A 7,490-nucleotide genomic window follows, 5' to 3' on the forward strand; every position below is an offset into this window, starting at 1 on the left:
TGGTGAGAATGAGAACAGCTTAATTGGATATTTGGCTATGTTTTGAATATATCAAAATACAGTATGTGAGCACGACAGTCGGCGCATCATTTTGCAACATTTAGCTACTTTCCATTGAAAATAGTTGGCAACACAGCACATAAATTTGGTGAATTGTTATCAAAAAAATATCTGTTAAAAGGGCTGCAAAAGGATCTGGGCATCCAGTAGTCCACATTCAGGTACATATACAATTTTGCAATGTTACTGATCTTCCCAGGATCCTCAGATTGGCAGTTCATCTGCAGGCAACATTTGAGTTTGATAGTTCAATATAATACCGTTCATCCATTTTTTATGAATATTAGCAATGGCTTAATGGCTAATAAAACTGGGGGAGGAGAACTTCTGCGCATGTCAGCATTATTGATAAATCTACAGAAATATCTCAGGACTGTGTAGTGAGCCTTTGTTATCTTTATCATAATGCAGAATGATATGTGACGGCTGTGGGTTTCTTTCAGGGAACTTACTTCAGGGGCAGAGAGAGATGTCGTCCATGCAAACACTGTGTGTGCTTTTAATAAATCGTTCAAATATTGAGGGACTATAATCAACATTTTTTTACTTGTAATAGGCAACACAAACCCACTAATGAGCAGCAGTCTTGTAAATTTTAGAGATTTGGGAGTGTGTGTAAGACCACCTATTGACTATGCATTTCTGCTACTGCTCTTGAGTCATATCCTGAGGCAATAAACAAAATTGATGCCAGCAGTATTCTAGCTAGTGCAAATGAATGAGTCATTGCAATTGGAGAGAACTGAAAGGTTCTTCATTATCCTATCTTATGTGTACTGAAAGTTGTGAGAATGTCTGTGACTCCTCAGCTATAGTCTGATGTCCCAATACGTGTAATGTGGCTTCATGGAAAGTCCTCCATCTTTTGGTCAATACCAGCAACCAGTCATCAATACTGCATTGCGGTAGTTTTCTGAAGCGGAGAAATCCTTAACTTTAATAAAGGTGTTTCTCTGGAGGAAGTCTTGGCATATGTAAATGTGTTGTCTGTAGTGCTAATGAATTCAGTGTTGATTCTCAGAAAAAGCACTGAGAATTTGTGATGTGCTGGGTCTTTTATAAGATGTTTGCAGGAGGTTGTGTTGCTGTCTTTGCCAATTTTGGTTTAAAAGAAAGACTATTATTAGACTTTCTAAATTCTTTACATTGCTGATAGAATAGGCTGTTAGTGCATTGATCAGTTCTGAGGCTACCTTTTCTTCTACATCATAATTACAATCATGCATATTTTTGAGACTGTGCATGATATCAGGAAATTAAAATAGTCTTGCTTTAACATCTAAGCTATTTATTTACAGCTTTGAAGACCATACCATTCATCTAATAGCCTTTCAGGTTAAGGTTAATATTACTTTGCTTTATATTGCCAACAATCAACTACTTCATACTTTGGATGGAAAAAATATCTAGATACCTTGAATAGCTATATTCCTTTTAGAGTACATAAAACTAAAATTAAGGTTAGGTTTAAACAAAAAAAATTAGGTTTAGGTTCAACAATGATTTTTTTTTTTGTAAAGCTCTTATGGAGCCATTGGAAAATTCTTAAAGGATTAGTTCACTTTCAAATGAAAATTACCCCAAGCTTTACTCACCATCAAGCCATCCTAGGTGTATATGACTTTCAATTGGAGAAATATTAATAAATATCCTGACCCATCCAAGCTTTATAATGGCAGTATGCATTACCAAATGAGTATGAGTGGAAGAAAGTGTCTCCATTCACATCCATCATAAACATATTCCAAATGGCTCTGGAGGGTTAATAAAGGCCTTCTAAACAGAAGCAATCCATTTGTGTAAAAATTTATATTTAACAAGTTATGAAGTAAAATATCTAGCTTCCGCCAGACTGCCTTTCGTATTCTTCAAAAAGCTTACGCTGTACGTCCTACATGTCCCTATTCAACTTACGGGACGCCAGTTCCCTTTTTTCCGTTATTTGAATACGGAAGGCGGTCTGGCGGAAGATAGATATTTTACTTCATAACTTGTTAAATATGGATTTGTTTTTTACACAAACGCATCGCTTCATTTCAGAAAGCCTTTATTTACCCTCTGGAGCCATGTGGAATATGTTTATGATGGATGGATGTGGATGGAGGCACAGCTCATACTCATTTGGTAACGCATACTGCTATTATAAAGCTCGGATGGGTCAGGATATTTATTAATATTTTCACAAAAGAAATTCATATACACCTAGGACGGCTTGAGGGTGAGTAAAGCTTGGGGTAATTTTCATTTGAAAGTGAACTAATCCTTTAATGTTGCATTATACTGTTTTGAATCTTCCTTGATTTGAAACAGTTCTCTGTACGACCATCTATTAACAGATTTTTCTTTCATGCTGTCCAGGAATGAGTTAAAACTGGTAACCTTAATTCCAAAATATGAGCATAGTTGAACAAGAAAAACTACAACATGACCGTGAACAAAAGCAACCTTCCAGTTTATTTAAGACCAGTTGAACAACTCATGAAATAAAACAGAGTCAAATACACCAGCATAACTCAGAGACAGGAGGCAGAAGGGATTTTCTGTCTCCATGCAGTTTTCTGTTGTTTTGGCTTATTGGCCTTTCTTCGTTTTTGCTGGGCAAGCGAGTGTGGGAAGAATGCCCATGTGATAGACCTCCGTAAACAAACAGAGCTGGTGATGTCATACCACTGGAATGCAGAGGAATGCATTTTACAGACTGAGGGTGCCGTGAATAGGGGTATTCCCCCAGAGAGAAGGAAAATGATCCATTACTGTTGCCTGTTTTATCATATCCCATTAAATTTCATGAAAGTAAAAATTTTTTGTGTGTATACAATGTTGTTAGAAATTTTTTAAACTAATATATTGAAGAAACATTTTAATTTAAGAAAAAAGAAATAGATTGTTTCTCCAAATAATGGTTCTGCGTACAGTATTTTAAGAATTGTGTTTGTCAAATGCCCACATGTTCAATGGATTAGAGGGAATTCCTAGCTTAAACTGATGGAATGAGGCACTTATCTTCATTCTCCATTGAAAACAGTAAATCACCTTCAGGCAGTCCTCAGGTAAAAAAGAACTTGTATTTCAGGATCATGTTGTTCTTGTCAGATATTGCCTTTCTCAAATCTCAGAGTAAACAACTCATTATTGTATTGACAACATCCACAGGGACATACTCTCTTAAAAGGTTTTACTCTCACTGAATGTGCTTGTTTCTAACAATATTGATATTCATACTGTTTGCATGACCTAGGAAACCAAGTTTAACCTTTCAGTGTTTCGTATTCAATTCCATAAGGTACAGAAATATGGCTCCTTACAGTATTTATGTTCTATTTCCTAACCTAGTGGCCTTGTCTGGACTGCGCTCTTATCCATGGACATTCATGCATAACTAATTTTTATGCTGTTCATGCTGCCAGCTAAATGGCTCTTTGCCCATTTGGGCCACGAGGAGCAGGTTTTCTAAGAAGCGGAGTAAATGAGGCTTCTGTGGGAGGGTCTCGCAGAACTTTGAGCTGGAGGGATTGCAGCTCGTCTCCTTTGAAGTAAGCATGTCTGCTTGAATATGAACACCCATAGAAGCCTCTCGTCAGACAGCACCTGATACCACCCTTGGTTCTCACATCAACTGGATGATATGACAATGATCAGTGTCTACAAGCCAAACGTTGCTGGGAGGAAAAGGATTCTCTGTCATAAAGCATTAGAGTGCCATTCAAAACACCACCCGCATACTGCACCTTCTATAAACTTAAGCTTGATGTGTTTTCATGCACCACACAGTGCTTTTCTTGCACCAATAAATAACATAGATAGCTAAGATTATGCTTTTAATCCAGGTTTTCCTTATGGGTTTAATGTCTTTTAATCTGCAAGCCCTTTTTTTGTTTCAAGTTTTACTGCCTCTTATGTGTGTGGTCTGCTGAACGTCGCTGTTTGATTTCTGGCATTGGATCAGTAAATGCAGCTAATCTTCCTCAGCAGGCGCTGTCGTTAATAATGATGTCAGCTGATTTGAGGGTCAGGGAGGGCTTGAAACCCTTAGTGGAAGAAGGCTGTTTCTCAGTGCCTCTGTATTTATGTAAATGTTAAATATTAAACTCTGTTTTCCCCCATGTACAAAGATCTGAATTGGCTATATTTTAATATTAGTTGTACATTATAATCCTTTAAACTAAACAATTAAACCGGCCTTGAATTCATACATTATATACTTAAATATTACATTCAATGAATTTTACATTTGAATAGTTGCAGCACAGATACAATGCTTTTATAGTTCACAACCATATAGTTCACAGGGTTGCATTGCGAATCCTGGGCTTTCTCTGGACTTTACACTTGGTGGTCAAGTATGTTTGGGTTTAATGTACTGAAGATTTTTGGAAATTCAGCACTGCAGTTGCATTCTGGGTGTTATATAATTATATATGAAATAAAATATGAAATTGAAACTGACTTAAATGAACTGAATATGAAACTGAACATTTGCAATTATGTTTTTCAGGATTGTGTTGATGCCATCAATCTAAATAACTACTCTTTAGTGGTGACAGGATAATTGACTCTCAGTAGTAATGGAGAAGCTGGCAGCCTGGACCATCTTCCTCACCATATTAGGAATGTGAGAGACTGAGAACAGGGGACCGCCATGATAAGTCAGTTAAGTTGAAGCCATGCTATTTTCAGCCATCAGAATCCCCGAGAGGGAAGACGAACAGCTTTGAATCAGGGGATCAGAGTGCCTGCATTCAAGTGCATACATCTTGACCTGTGAATGCTGGGATAGCTATGTGTTTCTTTGAGCAGTCTCTCTATTGTTCTAGACTGCAATAAAATCAATTGTCATAATTTAAAATATAATGGTAAAACAAGGCTAAAGCATTTGGATATTTGTTAAACCACTGCTTTAACTATAATTATTAGATGCAAACTACTATGATTTCATTTTAATACTTAGTGAAGTATCTCACTGTATTGACATAATGGCTTTTTCATGGCTTAGCACTGCAGTCGATTGAAAGGTTGGAAGAAGCGAGAGCTTTTTTGCGATCGACCATTTCATAACAGAGGAGATAAAAGGTTTATAAATGTGTGGATGAGCACTTTCCAGCATCATTGGAAGTCTATCAAATCCTTTATGGATAAAATGTGCTGTTCAAGCAGTTTAGCTCCACATCTGCCTTCTAATGCAAACTGTATATTGTTGTCCTATCAGCCCTGTAATTATAGGTCCCAAACAAGATGCACTGCTTTGGTCACCATGTTTGCAGTGGAAGTCACTGCAGTTTGCCATTATCTTTACGTAATTACCATTAAACTTGCATTAAACTTGTTTTGTTTTGTTCTGTCCTACCTTAAGCTAATCTTGATCTCATCTTATGTGTTCACATATAGGAAAAGAGTGCAGGAAGGGTTATGGAGAATTGATTAGATGCCCATTATTGGTGCTGACTTTACATTATCTGAAGTGTATTGATTGTAATTATGATTTTAAATCTGCTGTATTTACTCTGAAGAAATTAGTAGCCTACCTTGTACCTCAGTTGTAAGTGAAGGAGCAGCTTATTTGTATTTAGTTTTACCATGCTGGGCAGAACATAATTTTGTTCAAATTCTGTGCTAATCAGGCAGATTCAGTTTTACTTAATGATGTAGCATAATGATTTTGTTGGCTTCTTAATTATGCATATTTTATTGGCTCAAATCAGTTTTGAGCAGCACATAAAGGTTATATGCAAATGAGATGCATTGAAGTTTTGTAACCCAGGGATGTTTTATAGTCAATCTGCAGTCCAACAAATGCTTTTTTTTTCAGTGCTTTCTTGGAAAAGCATTTTACTCTGTAGTTGGTTATTTTAATCCTCATTTAGTCTTTGGTAGACCTTTCCATTGTTGCAGTTGCAAAGCAACAGTTTAGTAAGTGGATAAATCACTAATGCAATCAGCAGTAATTAATGTGGGCAGGTGAAAGGTCACAGCCTGTCATAAGCCAACCAGTGTAAGAAGCAGTGAAAGCAGGAGACGCCAGCCTGCATAGCTCAGCGTGGTGTGACTATTATGTGTTCGCTTTATAAATTATCTGTTGTGTGTTTGAATATGTGTTGTGCAGTTCTCTTAACAGTCCTGTGTGGCTAGACTTGGTGGGCCGACGCTGTGAGCGAGGTTTGGATTCCTCACCCGCAGGCATCACAGGATTCACATTCTTCTACACTTGGCCCGCCAATGCGAATGATTCTGTCCCCCTCAGTCACTTGAAATTAAATTAGTGTTTACCTGTTCTTCAAAGACAAACAGCAAGCAGCTGTTTCTGTACAAAGGTCCTGCACTGCATGACCCCTTTATATTTAGCCTCAGCCCTGCTATCTGTGTGCCATTTTGATCAGGTACATTGGGTCCCTTAGCAAGGTTATATGCTTGGCACTGCGGTTAATGGGACCCTGGCCTGTAAATCAGGTTTAACTGTTAAGAAATACTTTTCGAGATCAGTGATTTAAAAATTGTGATGTAAACATCTGTTGTAATAACAGGAAAGATTAACTCTGCTATAAACATTGTGTTTTACTCAGAAACTATAAGCATTTGTCATGCTTGGTAAGCAGAAAATTGTCTTGCTGTCAGGTGAGAACATCTATTCATCTGATGGAAGCTTCAACTTTAACTTCTGTTAATGACTTGGCAGAGAAACGCCACAGCCTAGAGCAGTGCAATGCACTCACCATCCAAAAGTGAGTGTTTGCAGAGCTTTATTGGATTTTGAAGTGGATGCTGAAACTAGAGATGTCTAATGAATGATTCAACTCTTTGCAGATGTTTCAGCACCAGAGACAAGCCAGGCACAGGAACCAGCAAACACATTATAGCCATAATGTCTTACCAGTCCTTACCACTTCTCTGTGCTTTTCCAGGTCAGATTGGGATTATATTTAGTAGATAAATATATTTCATGCCAATAGTTATTGTCATTCAAAATAGAGACTATTGTGTTTACTGATGTGGTATGCGCCATTACACTAAAAATTAGGACAAAACCTCAAATCCCACCTTGCTTTTGTATGGGCCTGTTATTTGTCAGCCCAAGGATCTCAGCCAGTAAACTACACACGTGTGAGGGCGCTTTTGTTAGAGCTGCACAGCACAGGACCTTTTTTTCATGTCAGCTCCAGTCTCTTGTTCTTTCATAATAGATAATGTTGGGACAGCAGTGCTGCCAACATGACTCAAACAATAGGTAAACAAAATGGATAACTGGTCATTTTAGCTGTGTATTTGTATGTTTGTGTGCATGGATATACAAGCCTGGATAAACCAGTAATAGATTGGGACACCAATGGGTCATCTGTGCTTAAGTTGTAATACTTGTTCTCATTCTGTTTGTCACCTTGCCTGGTCTGTCTCCCTCTCCTGTACTTTTATCTTTCTGATGTGTCCTCTGTTTGTCT

The sequence above is a fragment of the Megalobrama amblycephala genome, linkage group LG14 (genome assembly GCF_018812025.1).
Source record: "Megalobrama amblycephala isolate DHTTF-2021 linkage group LG14, ASM1881202v1, whole genome shotgun sequence".
Lineage (NCBI taxonomy): Eukaryota > Metazoa > Chordata > Actinopteri > Cypriniformes > Xenocyprididae > Megalobrama > Megalobrama amblycephala.